The sequence below is a fragment of the Nannospalax galili genome, unplaced genomic scaffold, assembly GCF_000622305.1.
Source record: "Nannospalax galili isolate Female #2095 unplaced genomic scaffold, S.galili_v1.0 scaffold235, whole genome shotgun sequence".
Taxonomy (NCBI): domain Eukaryota; kingdom Metazoa; phylum Chordata; class Mammalia; order Rodentia; family Spalacidae; genus Nannospalax; species Nannospalax galili.
This window is the reverse complement of record NW_008338118.1, coordinates 6,445,978-6,469,369: the sequence shown is the minus strand read 5'-3', so window position 1 is coordinate 6,469,369 and position 23,392 is coordinate 6,445,978.

Below are 23,392 nucleotides of genomic sequence, written 5' to 3'. Positions count from 1 at the left end.
TTGTGCAAGGTAAAAGATAAGAAACTAGTTTCATTCTTCTATTGGTGGAGATCCAATTTTGCCAGCACCATTTGTTGAAGATGTTATCTTTCCTCCTGTGTGTGTTCTTGGTACCTTGTCAAATATCAGATGGCTGAAATTGGGTGTGTTCATGTTTGGGTCTTCAATTTATGTTCCATTGATCTATGTGTCTATTTTTATGTGAGTGCCATGCTGTTTTTATGACAATAATTCTGTAATATAGTTTGAGATCTGGCATCGTAATCCCCTAGCATTGCTCTTTGTGCTCAGGATTGCTTTGGCTGTCTGAGATCTTTTGTGCTTCCATTTAATGACTTTTTTAAAAAAAAGTAGTACAGCATCATTATTTAAAGGCTTATATTTCAGTAAATTTTGAAATTTCGTGTTACAAATGTTATGTGAGGGCTAGAGGGATGACTTGGTGGTTAAGCATACTTTCTGTTCTTCCAAAGGATGAGAGTTTGGTTCCCGGCACCCATGCTAGATGCCTCACAACTGCCTATAAGTCCAGCTCCAGGGGATCTGATACTTTCTTCTGGCCTTCATGGGCTCCTGAACTCATCCATGCACAAACCCATACGGAGACACAGTATATACATAATTAAAAATAAAATAAAATTTAAAAATAAGTTATATGAGAGTAAAAATCCTCATGGTGAGCTGGCAGAGGAAGGATTTCTTGGGATGTGCTTACTTACCAGGTGTTGAGAAAACTGCAAACCACTTTACTATCTGTGAAAGAGAGGTAGTCATACTTGACCCAAAGCTACTTCATGGGCTTACATTGACTAAGAAATCCTGTAGAGGGGCCATAGAGACCCCAAATATAGTTGTGATTGTTTCCTATTATACTAATTTTCAATTAAGATTGCTGCCAGAAAGCCCAAAGATGACATCAGTAAAGGAGTCCATTGATTTGTACGGGCTATGAGCTTGTTAATCATAATTATTGCTTTGGCATTCATGATGGCTCACTCCATAAGTGTTTATTCCATTGGCGATCCATTGTGTTCAAGGTATTATTCTAGTAATGATGAGTCTAGGTTATAGGCTAAAACCCTTCTGTAATGAAGTGTCATTATTTTGTGGGGTTTGTGATTCCCAAGGGAGGCAATCTTACTATGTCATGGCCTTGACACATGTTATGCTGGCTTAAAACCTAAGGTGGGAGAAAATGGTTTCAGTTCAAATGCTGGATTTTTTTATTTTTATTTTTATTTTTGGTCAGCCTAGGAGCAGGTGCCTTCCCATAAATATTTTCCTGAAATGGAAGTTGCCCTAGAAGGTGGGTGGGTGGTCTGAATATCAGACAGACTAAGGGTCTGGCAATCAGGAGTCTGGATCTATCTTTGTGTCTAAAGGCCCAAGGCTCTGGTAATAAATACACAAGTCCAAAGCACTGTGTCTGAACTCCTCAGAAAGATAAAGAGAATTGCCTTCTGATGACTATTGTCGAATGCTCAGCACTTTATATTTGTGACATGCTTTCAACTTTTACTTACTCTTCACTGCAGTCCTGTGGGTCAGAGTGGGACTCACGGCTCTCCTAGGGATGTAGTAGTGGGGCTTTCCTCTCTGCTGGGCCTTTTTCAGCTGGTGTACACTAATATTGTGAATTACAATTTTTCTGAAGACAGAGGGTCTTTCAGTTGTTTTCCCTTTTAACTTTTTAATATGAAAAACATTAAATATATTCTAAATAAAATGAAAAAGATAATATTTTCATCAATAATTATAAAAATATGATCTAGTTTTATCTATTCCCACCCATTTCTCCATACCCTGAAGAATAATTTTTAGAATAAATTCCATACCTTGTACTGTTAGATCTGTAAATACTCGATACTTATCTCTAAAAGGTTAGGATTTAGTTTTTAAAACAATAATTACCATATAAAAAGAAAAATAATTTCATGTCCAATCAATTTCTCCATTTATTCTTTTATAATATAAGAAAATTTTTTCCTTCAATTTCCCTATTAAAAGTAGGATTCTAGTCATCACGTTTGGGTAGCATCTCTCAAGTCTCTTTTAATCAGGAGTCTCTGACTCTCTTGCTTAGGTATTTTTTCTTGCAATCTGTTGAAGAAACCAAATCATTTTTCTTGCAGGATTTCCATGACTGCCTCTCCATCCCATTTTTAAGAATTTCATTTGTCCCTTGTGCTTTCTAGGAGTCAGGGATTGGATCTAGACTGGATCATACTGGGTCTGATCTCCTCATGAGGTATCATGGTGGGTACTTCCATTAGAAGGTGATTGTCTCTATTTCATTAGCAGCCCTTGATTACCATTATCTGGATCCAGTAATTCATTAATTCCTTTGCAAATTGCAAAGTAGTGACATCCTTTCACATATTAGCAGAAATACTTCTGGAAAGGAGAGCCTCCTCTAGACTAGTTCATAGTTTCCGGGTGATATAATTTACATAGTAAATCCTGAATAAATGCTTAATTCTTTCCCTTAAATATTATCAAACTCTCCTTTATCATTCCCCAAAGTGATTTAATTAGATTTTTTATTTTTAAATAACAATATGGTTTTATGATCTCAGAAGTTTGTTTCATTTTATTGGATTTTTCATTGCTGGTTCTCAAATTGTACCATTTGGTCAGTGAAAGTACCTTCAAGTTGATCTCTGAGTCTTTCTGGATAATTCCTATGTTAGCTTCCTACTGGTGCTATAGTGAATTACCACAAGCCGGGCAGCTTAATGCTACAGAAATGAATTGCCTTGCAGTTCTGGCAAGATGTCTGAATAGACAGGCATGTTTCTTTTGGAAGCCTAGAGAGAGAACCTGTTCCATGCTTCCCCTCAACTTTGTCATTGCCAGCAGTTCTTGATGTCCTTGAGTTATAGATGTGTTGCTCCAGTCTTCACCTCCATCATTGTGTGTTCTGTCCCTCTGAGTCCGATCTGAATTTCTCTCTTCCTTCCCAAAATCTGGTCACTGGATTGGGCTCACCATATATAACTATTTCCAAATAAGGTCACATTCATAGGCACCAGGAGTTAGACCTTAAACACATTTGAAGGGAGAATAAAATTCAATCCACAGCAACCCCTGTACTACAATAATTCATTGCTTTTTAGTAAGGCAAATGGTGTGTACACTTTCTGTATTTCCAGAATCAGTCCTTTCAAGTTGGATCTGCATGTATATAAGTGTACCATATGTGGGCAATGGCCACAGACACAAGAAGAGGGCATTGGATCCCCTGAAACTGGAACTATAGGTGGCTATTGGCTGTGGTATGAGTGCTGGCAACTGAACTCCTGTCCTCTGCAAGAATAGCCAGTGCTCTTCACTGCTGAGCCACCTCTCCAGTTCCTTGATCCTGATCTTAGGAGATACCTGCCCCTTCACTTTTCTGCTATTAAGTCTGATGCTAAGTGTAAGTTTTTCACGGCTATCCTTTATCAGATGGAATTCCATCCTTCTTCTAGTTTGTAGGGTGTTTTATCTTTAAAAACTGTTGGATTAGCCAGGCATGGTGGTGCATGCCTTTAATCCCAGCACTCAGGAGGCAGGGGCAGGTGGATCTCTGTGAGTCTGGTCTATATAGTGAGTTCCAGGTCAGCTGAGGCTACAGGGAGACCCTGTCTCTGTCTATAGAGATAATGATATAGCCTTTTGTTTTTATCCTATTAATGTGCTGTACTACATTAATTCATTTTCAGCTGTTAAGTCAGATTTGCATTATTGAGGTAAATTCCACTTTGTTACAATGTTGTTGGGCCTTGTTTCAAGTTATTTGTTGAGGATTTTTATGTTTATATTTACAAGAGAGATTAATGTGGTCTCATTTTCTTACGATGTCATTATTTTTGTTATTCATACTATACAAAGATATAGGCATACTTTTTGTATTCTCACTTTTTTAAAATTTTAAAACATTTATTTATTTCATATATTTATTTATTGAGAGAGTGTGGGGGCCATGCATGGAACCGTGTGTATGTGGAGGTTAGAGGACAGCTTTCGGGAGTCAGTTCTTTCCTTCCACCACATAGTTTCCAGGGCTCAAACTGAGGTCATCAGGTGTGGTGGCAAATCTCTGTACCCGCTGAGCCATCTCTCTGCTTTCATTCTCTTCTTCTAGATTTAAAGCCCCTCACTGAGTAGATGTGTCTATGTTTATGCAACCAGACCCTCATTGGAATTGTTTCCAGTCTTTTTCTATTAAAACTCATACTGCACTGAATTATCTGAATAATAGGCTTTTTCATATTTTTGCCTGTATGTCTGTAGTATAGAGTCCCAAAAGTAAGATTAATGCGTTAAAGAGTAAACACATGTGGAACACATTTGACATTGCCAAATTCTGTTCTATAAAGATTGAACCACTTTGCATTTTGTTAAAAAAAAAAGTCACTATTTATACATAGGCTTTACCCAAAATTTGACATTGGAACAGCCATATTTACTGAGAACTGGTAAATCCATATAGTTTTGCCTTGCATTGTTTCATTACAAAAGCATGTTTTCATACTGTTAAAGGCCACATCCTGCATTAAGAACTGTCCACATCTCTAGCTTACCATTTATGAAGTAATCAAAACTTGTCTTCTGTTTCTTAGAAACCTGTGTTAATGAAGGATATTGAAAAGTTGCAGTTTACGTTTGAAGTGTTTTCCCCCAGCATAGCATTTGTTTTTTACAGAGAGAGAGAGAGAGAGAGAGAGAGAGAGAGAGAGAGAGACTCTGTGAATCCCTAGCTGGGCTAGAGCTCTCTATGTAGATCAGGCTGGCCTTGAGCACACAGATATCCACCTGCCTCTGCCTCTCAAGTGCTAGGATCAAAGATGTATACCACCATGCCCAGCTTGTGGTAATTTTTTATTCAGTAAAAATTTTGATTTTTAATGTTTTAATTTACCCTCTTAACTTCATTCCTGAATAAAGTGCAAGAATAGGAATTATTTAGAAAGAAAGAACCCTGATTCAGAATAACCTAAGTTCAAGAACAAAAACGAGAACAAGTTGATACCCAGAGATCTCAAACTCATGACCCTTCACTAAGCCATAGGTGCCTGCCTTGCCTCTTATTATTATTAGCACAGTTATTACCAGATAGATCATAGATTTCTAAGTAACCCTTCTTCCGCTAAGTCAGAACCTGTTGTCCTCTCCAGCTTTGCTGACTTGGGTGGATGGGAGTGATGCAGTGAGGGTGTGGGCAGGGAGGATGCTGAGAGAGAGAACCCCTCAGATAAAACTGAAGGGCCCCCTGGCCAGGCGTGGTGGCGCATGCTTTTGATCCCAGTACTCAGGATGCAGAGGCAGGCGGATCTCTGTGAGTTCAAGGTCAGCCTGGTCTACATAGTGAGATCCAGGTCAGCTGGGGCTATAGGGAGACCCTGTCTCAAAAAGACCAAAAAAAGAAACAAACAAATAAACAACAACAACAACAAAAATTCCCTTCTAAAATCCATGTCATGAGAACAGAGAGGGTTTTTTTTTTCTTCTTAAATTTATGTCCTTTTTATTTTTAGAAATGACTTGTGGCACTTACCAAGATTTTTGCAGAAGAAAACACGTCAAGTTTTTGAAGTATCTGCAAGGGGATTTCTGTGGCATAAACTACAGTTGTTTTATTTTCAGACTTAAAGGAGATAGGCCCACTAGCTAGCTACTGTGTAAAGATCATGGCACAGTAGTCTCTATTTCCCTGCCTTTAAGTATCCTGCTTCCTTGGCAAGTGAGCTAAACCAAATGAACTATATTCATTTCATAAGCTTGAGTCAATACATACATACTTAATTTTTACTTAAAAAATAAAGTACTTAAAACACATTTTAAAATATTTCATTTATTATTTTTATTTTATGTGTATGAGTGTATTGCCTGCATGTGTATAAGTGCACTCGTGTCATGCAATGCCCATGGAGGTCAGAAGAGGGTGTTGGATTTCCCTGGAACTGGAGTTACAGCCAGTTGTTAGCTGCCATGTGGGTGCTGGAAATCAAATCCAGGTCCTCTGTGAGAGCAGCCAGTGCTCTTAACCACTGAGCCATCTCCCTACCTCTTAAAACACATTTTTGAAACTCAAAGACTAACATAGTAGTTACATGTCCCTACCACCTATCCTTCAGCTTAAATCCCTATAGAACATATATATTTTAAAATTAACTTCATGGATTGACTTTTGAACAAGTCTCTGCATGATAGAAAGCTACGTAAATTTGTCTAGAATGGGCCTATACATACATACATGTAAATATGCAAAGCTTTCTACGTAGGTTTGAATAAAGTTGCGGTGGCGTGCTTTAGGCGCTTGTTGCTATGGTACTCTTGATGCTTATCTGCTGTGCTATATATCTGCAGAATTTGTCCTTCCCTCCATTTTATGACTTACATAGAGGATGCATTGGACCTAATTTCTCTGCCTAATTGCCCCCAAACATGCAGCTGGTTTAGGAACAATGTTGTCAGTACTCAATGCAGAACACACAAAAAAGAATCTTGTATCTGTTTGTAATTTAGAAATGGTCTTATTAACTCTAATGTACACCTTGCTACTGGGTTGTGTTGAAATTCCAGACATCTGAACTTTATCTATATATAGGAATTTACACAGAGTGTAAAAACTGCAAGCAGGTTACAATTCTGACAAATTAGTTCCTAATTCATTTGCTCCAGGCTCTGCCCATGTTGCATGCAGAGAAGCCTTTACCAGGACACTTGGAGAGTTTGTTGCTTAAATTCATTTAATTTAAAACAAATGGGTCCATGTGATTATCTCAACCACAAATACGTAACACAATGTGTAATATATTTAAAAGGCAAGAGGAAATTTAGTAATGGAATTTTAAAACTGTTTGGAAGAAAGAAACTTTGGGAAGAAAGAAAGGAAGAAGGGGATTGGTGACGCCAGTTTGATTATTTTCAAATACCACAGTTGGACTTGGATTTATACAGTAAGAGAGCATAAAGCTGTAAAGGACACCAGCAGGAATCTAAGTGCCAGAAGGCCACATGGAGAAATAAAGGACAAGGCTTCAGGCACCCAGAAAACTGCAAGAGTCGCATTTTCTATAGTGAAATGCCTGGAGAAACACCCAGGTAGGAGCACTGCCTTGGTGGTGGTCACCTGCTTTTCTTGCTTGCTAGTCCTGTGCCCTATTTGTCTCCTAACAAATAAATACTCCATACACACCGAATCCTAGAGTATTAATAAGACAGCTAATCTCACCAAATCCATAGTGTATCCTGAGCATTCTAAGCACCATGAATCACCTCATTCTAATCCTACGGTAACCCTATGACACTGGTACTACTGTAATCCTGTTCTTGCTGATGTCGAAGGAATAGAGAAATAGATCGCCCAAGGTAAAGCCCATTCTTAATCATTATAAGAGCATAGGCATGCTGCATAGCTTATGATAAATGCTTTGAGTAAGGAAAGGACTTCCAAAGACCAGCTGATTTTGAATGAATATGTAGGACTTAGTATTTCAGAACTGTAAAAAATGAGTGGGATCGTTACCAAAGTATGACAAGCAGGTATTTAATGCTTTTATTTACATGTATGAAGTCTGGGCTGGAGAGATAGCTCAATTGATACAGTGCTTGCCTAGCATGCCATAAGCCCTGTGTTCAATTCTCAGCCCTGCACAAACCAGGTGTGGCTTGCATATCTGTAGTCCTAGTACTTGGAGGGTGTAGGCAAGAGGATCAGAAGTTTGAGGTCCTCCCAGTTGACCCAGTGAGCTCAAGGTCACCCTGGGCTCCATAAGACCCTATTTTAAAAGTATGTGAAGCCCAATACATCTATTTGAAAAGCAACCACATGTCTGAATAGCCACAACCACTATTTTTGTCAGGTAGAATGCACAAAAGTGTCCACAGTTGACTTTTTAAAAAATATTTTATTTATTTTTATTCAACGTGTATGAGTGTTTGTCTGCATGTATGTAAGTATACTACATGCACGCAGTGCCCATGGAGACCAGAAGAGAGTATCAGATCCCAGGAACTGGAGTTATAGACAGTTATTAGCTGCCGTGTGGGTGCTAGAAACTGAACCTTGGTCCTCTGCAAGACCTGCCAGTGATCTTAACCATTGAGCCACCTCTCCAGCGCCCAGATGATTCTGTTGATGTGTAAAAATTGCCACTTCATATGATTATTTCTAATACTTTCACCACATTGAAAAGATGTGACTTCTTAGGAATCCGTCCATTCACCCAGCCATAGTTATTAAGGCTTAACTATATTCAAACTTATGTAAGTCCCAGAGGCACAAGCCACACAAGCACATGATTTTGCCCCCATGAAATTCTGTCTTCATCAGGAGACAGACAGGCATACAAACAATTGCAATTAGAATCAGATTAATTCAGCCCTGAAGTTTTGTATAAAATATCTGGGGATGAACAGAAAAGGGTGAGCACATAAGCCTAGAGAAAGCAAGGTGGTCTTCACACGGGAGAGGCAGGGTTGATCGAGGCTTGCCACTCCTATCCAACAATGTGGGACACATCCAGGGACCAAGGCTTTGGAGGATGGAGCATGCGCTTGAGTGCCAATGGATTTTCTTGAGGCAGTGTTGTGGATGAGCAGAACTGCAGACATATGTTGCTTAATGACCGGGATGTGCTGAGAAATGCGTCATTAGACAATTTCATCATCACTGGAATATCAGAGCGCATACTTACAGAAACACAAGATACACACTGCTGCTGCCAGCCTAACAAGGCATTCTAAGTGGCAGTTAAACTATATTTCAATAAGTAGACAGTTCAAAAGGAGCAATAAAATATATAGCATAGGAAATACATAAGCCGGTAACATAGTCATTTGTTAGCATTTGTTAGGATTGTACAGAGCTGTGTTGCTGCTCTTGTATGCAGCTGGCAGCAGAGTAAGTTGGTTGATGTTGATGTTGTCATCACAGGCACGCTGATAAATGCATCACATTGTGACATTAGAACATGGTTACAATGTTACTAGGTAACTGGAATTTTTCAGCTCACATTTATTCTTATGAGGCCATCATCACATATGTCACCAACTAAAATGGTGTCATACACTTCCTAAGTGTACCTGCTTTTGGAGCCTAGACATGCCACTTAAAAGCCTTACATCTTTCTTTTATATTTTACTTTTATTATTTTTATTTTATGTGTATGAGTGTATTGCCTACATGCATGTAAGTGCACCAACGTTGCGTAATGTCCACGGAGGTCAGAAGAGGGCATCAGATCCCCTGGAACTGGAGTTATGGGCAGTTGTTAGCCACCATGTTGGTGCTGGGAACTGAACCCAGGTCCTCTGTAAGAGCAGCCAGTGTTCTTAACCATTGAGCCAACTCTCCAACCCCGAAAGCTTTATGTCTTATGACAAGTTGCTTCTCTCTCTACCAATCTTCTTAACTGTAAGATGGAGATCTCAATAATTACCTCATAAAATGATCATGAAGATCAATCACTTAGCATTGCTAAAAGCGCAGCCAAATCGTGTATGTAAATACTCTTATAATTGTTGCCCATTTCACTTCATCAGAACAGTAGACCATCATCTGGGAAGTTTTAGCTATTTCTCATGAAAACAGTGGACAGCATGGTTGTGGGGGTGGGTGTAGGGATTGCCTTGGTAGAGGACATATGACCTTCAAGAGCCTATGGCTTTTTATCAAACCACAGTCTGGTACTGAATTTTTCCCAGAAGTCTGGTATCTACTTGTCATCTTGCAAGTGTGTTTTTGAGTTTCAAGAACAAACTTGTCAGCACTCAAAAGTTCCCAGATGGCTTTCTCAAGGACTTTTGAACTCTGCAGTCTTTGATTTGAATGTTCCCAAGAGATTTGAGAGCAGATTTCGTGTTGCATCTATAAACGTGGCCATGAAAAATTGAGCAAATAATTGGCTCAGTGTAGCCATCTTGTAAAGACAGATGGACTCATGGCAAGAACGTCACATCTGATATTATTGACTGAGCCAGGATCCTGGCCTTGGGAGCTCTGCAAACCTCTTGGGAGAGTCTTGGCAGAGAGTAGTCAGGTGCTGAGTGGTGGTCACCTCAAATAAATGTTCTAATTGCAGAATCTTGCCTGTGAAGTGGGTGCTAGGCTTGGTCTTGTGCCATTCAACTGTCTTGATCTTTGAGTGGTTTTATTAGCTTCACCCACAAGTTGTAATGGATTTGAGATGGCATTTAAGAGCTACAAATACTGAGGTCCTGGGCCACAAGCACCCAGTAAAGTCAGCCATAGTAAAACAAGGCTCAGTGCAACATGCCTCCCTGGCTGGCTTTCTGCAGAGACAGAGAAGGAAGAGAAGAGCATCCACACCTCTACATGTGGACCAGTAAAGCAGAAGAGGAAGAGGATTCTGAGTCTTAAGACCTGTAAGGCTTGGCTATCAGACCCCATTATGAAAATATCAGAGGCCCTGCTGTAAAAACGGCAGGCACTGTAGAACCTGGTGTAGCCTCCACTCATGGCACAAAGTTGCTTGCATTTGTTACTCTTGTTTCAGTATTTTCAAACATTCTACAAGAGTTATATTATTTTGTTCAAAGGGTTAACTGCAGATTCACTTTTGGGGGGAATATGTCTAGTTGTTCCAAAGCTTCTTCTCTCTTATAGTTGTGTTCTGATATAACCTTAGTGCCATCCAAGGCAATAAATAGCAAAGAAGTTGGGGGGAATCCAATTATTTTCCCACAGAATCTTTCCTTGTAAGTATGTCAGATTTTTAAAAATGAGACTCCATAAACCACATCATCACAGAGTCCTGTTGTCCTCCCATGGGGGTTGGGAGTTCCAAAGCTTGCCTTTTTGGATGCTGCATTGATGTGGCCATGGGGACTGGTTAGAGTGACTAAAAACAATCCTGACACTATATCACCTTGTGGCTGAGGTTATTGGGGATCTTGTGTTGAAGAGACTGGAGAAGAACTCAGGGAAAAGGACCCATGAAGGGGCCACTCATCCACAGGTGCTTAGGAGAGATAGACCCTTGATCTTCCCAACATCCACATCTTAGAAGCTCTTGACTGGTCACACACATACACACCCATCTTGGCAGCCTGAACCCCCCCACACACACACACACACATCCTTGGAAATTCCTAGAAGTGTAAAGGCAAAATCAGCCCCGGGATGTTGGCAGGATTCAGTGTGTTACTAAAAATGGGGCTTTGTGGATCAAGACTTAAGAGTTTTAAGTGGAAAATAAAAAGAAGAAAATTTATGTAATTATCAGTGACTCTAGTGACTTTAGTTGCTCTGAAATGGTTCATTACCAAAGACTGAAATAGGGTCACAGGAATGCTGCTTCCCAGTGAGGGAGAAGGTATCTTTCTGAAGCCCACTCCTCCCTCCCATCTCAGCCAAAAGTGTTGCCTGGGGATGTGTTAGGAAAGTGTTCATGGGGTTTGCAGTTACAATCTTCGTAACTGTTTTCTTAATGCTACAGCCCACCTTCACAGAGACTCCAAGCTCCTTGTCTCCTAGCTAATTGGGTTCTTTCCCAAACACTAAATAATGGAACAAGGATAGAAGACAGTTTCTCCTCCAAAATGCAGAGGCGGAAGGCTGGATGACTGTGTTCCCTGAGCCTGGTCTGACTCCAGCCCTCTGGCTGATACCTATTGTGAGCCTGCAAGTGAAGGCCTAAGGGCTGGATACAACTGGGGCGGGAAAGCTGTCTGTGACAGCTTCCCTTATTCATAGCCATGTTTCTCCCAGCCAAAACTGTATTTCCTGGTACCTCTCTCGGGGTTACAAACGAGGAGCAGAGCGGTTGGATCATTTGATTAGCTTTTCCCAGAACAGGGAGCCTCCCAGCTCTGTTTACTTCCCAGGGAGTGCAGGAAAAGGCCCCAGAAAGGGGTGCTTTCTGGGGCGGCCAGAGTCAGCCTGGTTTTGCTCAATGTGTCTGTTTTCCCACATCAGGTAGACACCTGCCAACCCTCTCCACCATGTATTCTCCTGGGGAACACTACTTCCAGGTGGTCCTCTGCTCTAGGGCTGCCCCTGTCCTGGAGAAAGAAAGAGCTACCTGTTTTGTGTAGATCACCTGTATGGGTTTTTATTTTAATTGTGGTTTTAAAAACACCTAACTTCAATTTGAAGTGAGTAGGCCAATAGTGCCAGCTGCTTCCACATTAAAAAAAAAAATTGAATTTTTGTGTATTTCATACAGACCATCGTAATCATCTTTATACCCTCTTTCCCACTGGTCCCCTCCCATAGTACCCTCAAATCCCACTGAATTCATACATTCTGTCATTGGTGTTAAAACCTATCATGTCAAGTTAGTGTCCCCAGATGTCCCTCAGCGCAAGTTCATCCACTGAGGTCTAGTCAGCCTATCTAGAGTCCCTCCCTTTAAGAAGATCAGCTCTTCCTCACCCAGCACTAATCAGCTGCCAATAATTCTTTGACTAAGGTTGGGGTCTGCTGTCCATTTCCACAGTTCTGTGCTGGGTTTTTGTCTGCTTGAGTTTGCATGGGTCTTGTGCATACTGGCACCACTGTTGTAGGTTTGTATGAGAAGGGTCCCAGGAGCCCATAGGATCCTATTTCTGTATGTTCATGCACCTCCTCCCTGGCTCTTACAATCTTCTTGCCCCCTCTTCTGAAATAGTCCCTGAGCCCTGGGTAGGTAGTTTAATATCATAGTCCTGTCCGAGGACCCACACTCTGCAGACTCGTATTCTCTACATTTTGGCCACTTCTGCATTTTGTGTTCCTGGCCCCCTGTTGCATGAGGGAGCTTCACTGATGAGAATGAAAAGATGCATTAGTGTTTGCTCTATCCCTTGGTCTATGTTCCATGAGCTTAGGTGTAGAGGTTGCATTGTAGATGTGAAACTTAGGCTTGGACAATTCACAGACAATCTGTGTGTGTGACCAGTTGTGGAACTCTGGAATAATTTCTGTCTGTTGAAAAAGGTGCTTCTTTGATGGGTGGTGACTGGGATACTTGTTTGTAAATTTAAGGATCTATGTTTTGCACAGAGTAAGAAATTACATTTGTTTGGGGTTTTCTCTAAGATCTATGACCTCTCCCGTTATGTGTATTTGACTAGGTTTATAGTACCACACATGAGTTTCCTCCAATTGAGTGGGCTTTAAGTTCAATTAGGTAGCTGTTGATTATCCCCAAGATAAAGTGCCACTACTTTACCAATGTCATTTGCCATGTTGACCATTGATATGGTTTTTAGAACTTGAAACTGGGGGCTGGACCATTGATTAATGTTCTCCCTTACCACCTTGCACGGTGCTCTCCAAAGTTATGAGAGCTAGACTTCCAGGTCAGTTCCAGCTCCGTTGCTCCAAATCCTGTGTCCGAAGTAGGTCCTGTCTTCAGCAATAGGGTCTTACTTTCAAGTTCTTGGAGGCAATCAAGGGCTCTGGCAATAGTGTGTGTAATTTTGGAAGTCTCTTGGACTACCCTGGCCAACAAGCCAAAGAAAGGTTTCTCCTGTCTGGTACTGATTCTTGTTATGTAGCCTTCAGCTATACACATGGATTCATGTAGAGATATTGTATGTGTAATTTTTCAGTAGGTTTTTTTACTAATATGATTCCCTCTGGTTTATTATACTAGCTAGGCATTACTTATCTCTCCTCTCTCTCCCTGTCTAACCCTCTCTCCGTGCTTTCCCCATTTAAAGTAGCCCCATTTTTCCCATTTCTCCCTTGATAACTCCTGTCTGCTGTGATCTCACGTCTCTTGAGCTTCTTCTTCCCCTTTATCTTCCCCTTTAGTTCCTGTGCAGCCCTCCCTCTCCCGTCCCATTTAACTACCCCCATTTTACACAGTTCTCCCTTAGTAGCACCTGTCTCCTACTGTTCTCTCTTGGATTCCTTCTTTCCCTTTACCTCTCTGGTTCTCTTCCATTTTCCTGATTCCTCCAGTTACATCAGGATATATATCTCACGTATAAGAATCTGGTGCTAGGATCCACAAATTAGAGAGAACATGTCGTTTGTTTTTCTGAATCTGCATTACTTCACTTCTGAATCTGCATTACTTCTGCATTACAGTTTCTAGTTCCATCCATTTGCCTGAAAATTGCATGATTTGGTCTTTCTTTACCTCTAAGTAGAACTCCATTGTGTAAATGTACCACATTTTTGTTAACCACATTTTTGTTAACCAGTTGAGGGACATTTTGGTTGCTTCCATCTCTTAGTTATTGTGAAAAGAGCAGCATCAAACATGATTATACAAGCATCTCTGTTGTAGGATGAGTCCTTTGCGTATATGCCAAGGAATGGTATAACTGGGTCATATGGTAGGCTCATTTTTAGTTTTATAAGAGTTCTCCACACTGCTTTCCATAAGGGTTTTATCACTGTAACACATAGAACAAAACTGTCTGCTGCCTGACTTTCAGTCCCTGGCAACTATCATTCTACTTTCTGTGATTTTAACTACTTTAGATAATTGGTATAGGGCCAGAGTGTGGCCCAAGGGTAGAGCCCTTGACTACCATGTGTGAGCCCTGGGTTTATCCCAAATACTAGGGAGAGGGAGAGCTCATACAGTGTTTGTCTTCTTGTAAAGCACTTATTTCACTTACTTGTAAAGCACTTCATCCCTGTTGTAACATGAGACAAGATGCCTTTTAAAGGTTAGATAACATTACATTGTCTTAACACCATGTTTTATTCATTAATTCATCTCAATCTGGTTGTTTCTGCCTCTTGACTACTGTGAATAATGCTGTAATAAGCATGGATATGCAAACCTGTGACCCTGCTTTTTTTAGGGGGCGGTAAATACCTAAAAAGGAATTGCTGGACCATATAATTATTCTATTTTTGATCCCTTTAAACAACCTCTGTATCATTTTCCATAATACACCCTTTTACATAGATTTCAAGGCATAAACTTCAGGCCTTGGGCTCCTACCCATGGATTCATTTTGATATCCCTACCCTCTTTCCATACCACCCATCTACAGCCATTCATTGTAGGATATAACCTTCCTCCCTGATCAGTCCCACTGAGCAGACAGAAGGTTTTGCCCTGGTCAAATGGAAAGTAAAACAGGCTTTGCACTTCTAATCTTTGGGGCCACATTGATCTTTACCAACAAGGGGCAACACAAGCACACAGCTCAGTCACCTCCATCCCCGCAGCCCTTTCCAGTGCCTGTAGCACTTCTTGAACTGTGAGAGAGGATCCACTGCCTGTGGTCAGTGGTTCTCCTGGGTCTCATCATAGGTACATCTTTGAGACTATGGTAAAGATAGGCAGATCTCTGATTCTGTTCTCCAGGGCATCAATGGCTCGTTAAGTTCAGTTTTAACACAGCCTGCAGTGGAGGAATCACAGTGCTTACTAGCTGCACAGCCAGGCAGGGGAATCTCATATCTCATGCAAGAGGAGCCCATCTCTTATGCTACAGAAGTGAGAGCTGAGACTTGCAGAGCAGTGGTAGGGTTGATGCGTTTCCCTGACTGGCTCTGGGTAGCAGCATGGTTTTCTAGTTTAGGAGTTTACATCTTTAAGAGGTGTGTGTCTCTTCTGTCCCTTCATCCTCCCCAACTCAGACACTTCTTTAGCTGTCCCTAACATGCACGCACGCTCGCACGCACGTACACATTCAGAAGCAAGGCAAACACCAGGACCTGGAGAACTCTTGCTGACTTTGACCCTTTGACCTTCAGCCTGTGGTTGTTTTCCTTTGTTCTGTTTCTAGCTTCTGACTTGGAATTTGGACCTTAAAAAAATCAAAAGTGGAGCTGGAGGGATGGCTCAGTGGTTAAGAACACTGGTTGTTCTTACAGAAGACCTGGGTTTGAATCCTAGCACCCACATGGCAGCTAACAACTGTCCATAACTCCAGTTCCAGGGGATCTGACGGCCTCTTCTGGCTTCGCGGGCATTGCACGACATGGGTGCACTTAGCTACATGAGGGCAATACACTCATACACATAAAATAAAAATAAAAAATAAAATATTTTTAAAACTCAAAAGGTAAAATACTTTAAGATTGTATAATAACGGAAAGCACCCTGAATTTTGTCACTCTATACTATAGTCACCTTATTTATCAAGCTACTTCAGGCTTCCCATGTAACTAGAGCAGTATCCAGAACAATTAGACCACCTCCAACGGTTTCTCTGCCAATCCACATTGGAACATAAAAGCTGACATCAGAGAATCATTTCTTGGGGTTTTCATTGCCCTCTCCAGATTCCTAAAAAATGTAAACACAACTAATAGGAGTAACAAATTGTCACTGGCACATCACTGTAATGTAGTTTGTCAGCGATTGTCCTCTAGGGGAGATAGTAGAGGAATGACAGAGATCCTAACGGGAAAGAAGCACAGAAAGAAAAGCTGGAGAAAATCAACAAATTCCATTTATTTCCTAGTTTTCCTAGAATCAGTTTTGCATAATGTTTAGCTGGAAGTTCTTGAATTGTCGTTCTTTGTGACTTGTCTACCTTAGGAAAAATGGAATGAGCAAGCTACTTAAATCATTCTTGGCATTTGGATCTTACATGTTGGTACCATGTTGTGGAATATCTTAAGGGAAGGAGTCACTCAAATGTTTATCTGTTTGTCTTCTGTCTTAATTAAGATCATGTGGATCCCATGTGACTTCAGCGTGTCGGGACCACCCTCTCCCCTCCCATCCTAGGTGGTTTCCTCTAATGTGCAGCTTCAATTAGAGAAGGAACAAATCAATATTTGGATTTGAAAGTAAGGTACAGACAGGGAATTGCTTGGCCCATAAACAGTTGAGGGAATATCTGAGCCCTAAAATCATCAAGAAGATATTTCCTGGTATTAGTTCAGACACTTGGATGAAAGAAATAGGAATCAGTTTGAGCTAGCTTCAGCAAAATGTGGAGGATGTGGGGTGGTATAAGGATAAGGGATGTTTCAGGGAGCCTCAAAGCAGGAATATGGCCCAGGCTGGGAGGCGTGACAGCAACTTGGGATCAAATTCTGCCTAATATTTCAACTGTTCTCAGGACGTCTGCTTCTCCTTTTCTTTCTCACTGAAGACCAGCTTACTCTGTTTTTTATGTTTTGTTTTATTTTGTTTTTTGGTTACATGGTTGAATATAGCTTCCTAAGGCTCCTGAATCAACATATTACCTTCCCAACCACTTGGGAATTAGTTATTAGTCTGAATCCTTAGGAAAAAAACCCTGATGGGCCTAACTTTGATCTAGGTCTACAATGGCCTCATGGCTTATAGACAGAGGGCTAATGTCCCATCCTACAAAGTGGCCTCTTGGGGAGGGGATGGAGGGGTCATGCCCTGGGCATCAGAGATACTTTCCAGGAGAAAGGAGCATGCTATACATCCTGAGTAATCAACATCCATTCCAGAAGAAAGCCAGCCAGAGTTTTGTGATTTTACTGGTTGTAACCTGAATGTCCCCACATCTCATCAGCTTAGGACACAGCAGAAGCATGCTAACAGCCGCTGAACATGGAGTACATATCTCAATTCATTAGTGTCTGCTCCAGTTGGTATACTACTACTAACCAGGAGCCCTAGAACCCTGCCAAGTGAGATAGTCTCTGGCTGTTACCATTCAAATACACACAGCCGTCTAGATTCCTTATACGAGTGACCATACGTTTGTAACTCAGGCTTGTTGTCCTGATGTAATTGTTCATACTATCTCTCCCTTTTGATTTTCAGACGCATTCTGGTTTATACGATAAGATTATGTCTGTACCCAAAGCACAAGTTTTACAATATCCGAGGCAAGGAGGGTTTTTTTTGGTTTTGTTTTTTGGGGTTTTTTTGACTCTTGTTAGGGAAGTTCCTGCCCCCTACATTTTACAGAATGGCAGAGAAACCCATTTTAATTTATAAAGCTAAATTAACCAAAGGGAAGGATGTTGATTGATTCCTACAACCAAACTAAGGAAAGGGCAGCAGGTGGGACTTGCTGCCTCTCCTTTTTGGTCAGTTTCTTCCTCTGTGTTAACTTTATTCCCTAGCCTTGTCCCCATGAGGCTGGAAACATGGATGTGTTCACCAGCTCTGAACCTGTCTTCAAAGCTTCGCAGCTGTAGAACTCAGAACTGTTGTTGGGAAGCCTCAAGAGGAAAGTCTGTGGGTGTTATCAGTGGGTAAATCACAGTGGCCAGGGCGACCTACCAGAATCCTATGAAAAGGAGGGAAGTGCTGCTGCAGACAGACAAAATGACATAGGTGGTTCTGTGCTTCCTCTAAAACTGAGACTTGAACATAGTAGGGGCAGACCAAAACTAGATGCAAGTGGCCCAACATCCTTTCATTTTGCAATTAAGACTTTCTGACTGAGGTGAGCTCCTGAACATCACGGTCTTTATGCGTGTGAGTTTGGTTGGCTACTTAGCTGGTCCTCAGAACCCCAGCAGTGAACATAGCTTAGGCATAAGGCTAAGTGTATGGTTGTATATATTAGCAAAACAAGCAGAATGACTGAAAGAGATACAGTGCCTAGCAGCCCAGTCCTGAGTAAGTTCTTCCAATTTTGCCAGTTTCACAAATCTTTGTTACTGGAGACAACTCAGTGGAATGCATGGCAAAAAAAAAAAAAAACCCGCCTCCTCCCTCTTTCTCTCACCCCCCTTTCTTGGAGCATGCATGGACATGCATTTCAGATGCATCAAGGTGTTTATAAAACAGTGAATTTTATAACTCACTACCTTTAGGCTTAAATGCTATTCATTGAACAGGAAAGCTGATTTCTGCTCTGGCATATTCTTGAATATTGTTTTCCCAGTTCATGGAAAGTTCCACTTCTGTTTGGTATTGCTAATTAACCTCGAGAATTTTTTTATTGTTTGCTAGTTTGTGGTAGAGTTTTGAATGATTGTCTGTAAAGTAGAGCAATTTGAGACTTGTCCTAGAGTGTGCTGCATATCTACATAGGGTTCATGTCTGCAGTGGATGGTGTTTGTTCGTTAATCTTTGAGGATCTCTCAACCTTCAGGTTCTAAGATTTGGGGATTTTTTTTTTTTTTGAAAGATTTATTTTTCTTTATATCTATGAGTGTGTATATGTATGTGAGTTCTGGTGCCCTGAGAGGCCAGAAGAGGGCATCAGATCCCCTGGAGCTAGAGTTGCATATGGTTGTGAGCTGCTGCCTACATGGGTGTGGGGAACCTAACTTTAGACCCCTGAAGGAGCAGGAAGCACTCTTAATGGATGAACGAACCATCTTTCTAGCTCCTGCTGCTCAGTTTTATAAATACCAGATGAAGTCAACTTAGTTTGTATGTGATAGCCACCTAGTTTAACCTCACTTTTATTCCCTTCTCTTTTTAAAAAAGTATTTTATTTTTATTTTATGTACATGAGTGTATTGCCTAGGTATATGTAAGTGCAATGCCCAGAGAGGTCAGAAGACGTCATCAGATCCTCTGGAACTGGAGTTATGGATGGTTGTTAGTTGCTATGTGGGTCCTGGAATAGAACCCAGGTTCTCTGCAAGAGCAGTCAGTGCTCTTAACCACCAAGCCATCTCTCTAGCCCTTATTCCCTTCTTAAATACATTTGTGAATATTGTTATAAAGAGTCTAATGAGAAGCTTGGAAAATGTACTTTAAAAAGAGATAAAAGTTTTAGCTAAGCCATGAACTGCTGAGTGTCCAGATGTGTTCAGTGGGGTCAGCACTGTAGGTCTGTTATGTTTGGAAAACAGTGGCCCAGCTATACTGGTGGCAGCTAGGCATCCCCTCACTGGGGTATAGTAGGCACCCACCCTTGAGGTGGTTCACAGGCCTCACACCTTCTTGCTTCTGGTTCCAAGTCCACAATAAGTCAGTAGATTGACTGGGTGCACAGATGGCAAATCTGAGGCTAATCCTCTGCTGAGGACACACACCAGGGCCTGACTTTTCTAAGACTACACGACTTCTGCCAAAAAGTGATTTTGCCACAGCTTTTGAACATATGATGTGAGTTCTGTGCTATGAGAAGTGCCCATTTCAAATTTAAGTATTTTTGTTCAGAGGGATAAAAGAAAAGAAAACAAACACATAAGCCCTAACACAGGGCCTGTTTATGGCAATGGTTTGGGCAGGTCTCATTGCCCCTATTGCATCCCTGACTGCCTATAACTGCATAAATTAGCATAAAGAGGTATCAGATCTGCTTAGTAATTAAAACAGCAAAGCCTTCTTGGATTCATTATATTGAGTAGTCCCTTAGCTCCCTCCCTCTCCCCTTTTTTTCCCCCAGTGCTGAGGATGGAAACTAGGGTCTTAAGCAAGCTAGGCAAGCTCTGTACCACTAAGCTATTCTCCATCCCTTGGTAGCCCAGACTAGATTTGAACTCACCTTCGTCCAGCCCCCACCTCTTGGGTGCTGGGTTACAGGTAGAACCCACCATGTCTGGTTTCTATACTATTCATGCTATGGGATATCAACTTTCTTATCATTTTTATTTGTAGAAAATCAATTCTTGAGAAACTTATACCTTTTGACTTTAAGGATGTTTCTAGGAAATCATCTGAGTATTAAAAAAAAAACCAAATCTTTATACTTTTGCTAATTTTCCACAGAGAAGCCCAAGTCAGAGACAGAAACCCAACAATAATTGCATCTGTGGTGCCCGGGAGACATCCCCAGCTTAGAAGAGTAAATGTGAAAAGAAGAAACAATCCTAAGTCATTAGCTGGGCCTTGGCGAAATGTCAGCAATGTGTCCACTGTGAACCCCAAGCCTCCCCAGCCTTGGGCACCAGACTCCCTCTCTGCTTCCTCCCCACAGACACATTTCCAGTTAGGAAGCAGAGAGTGGCTCATTCCTTTTTTTCTCTGGAATTAGGCTCAGCAGTCTTTCCCAGAGAAAAGTCTGTCCCTTCTTCTGGTCGGCATTGTATTCTCTGCCCTTTACTGGAAAACCTCTGGGCACCAAACTTCTTTCATTATAGCTGCCTCAAGCTCTCATTGGCCCACACATCGTGCTGCTGGCTAAGCATAGGTACTAGGATATACATTTCCTTTAAAACACTCCACTTTTTTTAATGGAAAAATGGAAATCGTCAGAGCCCTTCCCAAACTGGTCACAACTGGCAAGATCACCATCAGACTGGATGAGGATATCTTCATCTGGGCCCCTCAGGATCATCACTGGTTCAGAGGGTAGATCCTGATTAGCAGGTTGGCTTCATTGCTGAATTAGGATAGGCTGCCCTGACACCTGCCTGCTGTGGACTCAGAGCAAGATAGACACACCCAGGAGGCACATCCTGGAGGGTTCCATCTCGGCCCTACACAGGCTATCTTGTCACCATGTCGTTGCATGTTGGAAAGAGCACGTCCGTCCTTTTCATCCTGCTTCTCTGACTGGTGAGTTTGGGATGCAGACCTGGATGGGTATATTCAGACTCTTCCACTCACTCTCTGAGAAGCTTCCTTAAGAGGTGCGTTCGCTGTCTTCTAGATGTTTCCTAGGAATGAACTTTGGCCTGGCAGAGGCTAGACCTACAGTTTGGGTGGGAGATATCAGGTGGGGCTTGTGAGAAGTTTGAGGCGCCTACTCATGCTCTCCAGTCCAGTTTTGTCAGCAACAGCCTTTGTTCTTGTCACGAGCCGCCAAGCCATCGCTGTTTAGGCTCAGTTACTTCAGGGCTTGGAGCAGAAAAGAAGTGAAGTAACCAGCTCCCTCATACTTCAGGATTGCGCTGGTGCAGGAAGGGAGATGTGAGGGAATTTGGGTCAGAACTTCCTACAAAGACCACAAGGACATAAAAGACAATGAAGTAATATGGGAAGGAAATTGATAGATAACCTTAAGACTGGGGAAAAAGGGACTGGAGAGATAGCTCAGTGGTTAAGAACTCTGGCTGCTCTTCCAAAGGACCCAAGTTCAGTTCTCAGCACCTACATGGTGGCTAACAACCATTTTTAATTCCAGTTCCAGGGAATCCAACACTCTCTTCTGGCCTCCATGAACATTGTGCAACACGGTGGTACACTTACACACATGTGGCAAGACACACATACATTAAAAAAGCCTTTTTTAAAAAAGACTAGGAAAAGACTCTGAAGGATGTAGGAAAGCTGTCTTCTATTGTTCCCCTAGGAAACCACTCAGTATGTGAGACAGGAAGATCTTGTCAAGGTCTCCGCAGTACCTCTTGGAGTTGTGTTTGTTTGGTTCTGGTTTTCAAACAATGGCATCTTTCAGAATTAGTTTCATGGTGAGAATTACTAAGGGGAATCACCTGTTAGAGTATTTCCTTTGACTATTTACCCAGGAGCAGCTAGAGTGATTTACACAAGTGTTCTGGTGTTTGCTGGAGGGCAGTAGACACTGGAAGGGAACAGGAATTTAGATAAAGTCTTCCAGATGCAAGAGATTAGACCTGCAGGAGTGATAAGAGATTTTGGAGAAAGGAGGAGGCAGGGAACACTCATGGTTATTTTAAGAACTAACCTTAACCCAGTAGTTCTTCACTCCTTAGAATAACCTAAGGAATTCAATTCCAGAGCTTAGGTCCCTTCCACATCATTCAAACCAGACACACCAAGGAAGGGTCAGGGGGTCAATACTGTCACAACTGCCTGTGTTATTCTGCTTTATAGCTGACACCAGACTAGAAACAGTGTCCTAGATGAAAGGAGTATCAGTTATTTGTGCCTTGAGGCAGCCACAGGTGGTAGTGGTGGTGAATGGGGCTTATACACACTTTCTTCTCTAAATAATCTAAAGCTATTTTACTTAAAAAGTGATCCTTGGGCCGTCTGCATCACCATCACCTGGAACATTATTCAGAAATGTAGAATTTGGCCACCTTCACCCCCTCTACCAGATCCATTGAATCAGAACTGTAGTGGGGAAATGTTTCTAAACTTTACTGTGCATAGGAAACACCTGGGATCCTGTTAAAATGCAGATTCTGTTTCAGTAGGTCTGGGGTGCAATCCAAGATCTGCATTTCTAACAAGCTCCCAAATGATTCTACTGCTGCCAATCCATGGATCACACTTTGAGCTGCAGCAGAGGACTTGGAGCAGCAACAGATGGAAGTTGCTCAAAAATCAGTGCTCCGATCTGATGCCACTCTGTGGAAGGGTTGGGGGAAAACTGTTGCCTGGAGTATCTTCAGGATTATAAAGGACACTAAAGAGCCGGGACAGGTGTGACTGCTGTTCCCAGACCTGCAGACGAGTAATTACCACCATCCGGAGATGCTCTTGCTGGGAACTTCCAGGAACTGCCAATGGAGCTGGCACTGAACAAAACTACAAGGGGAGAATCAAGTTAACAAGATTACTCTAGCAATTGGAACCCTCTTTGCATCCCAGTCCAAGTCACACTTGAAAATAAAGAAACTGGCTACTTTTATCACTTGCTGTCTGGAGGACTCAATCCATGCATACACTTCATACTGAAATATTAAAATAATAAGTTCCCACCCAGTTCC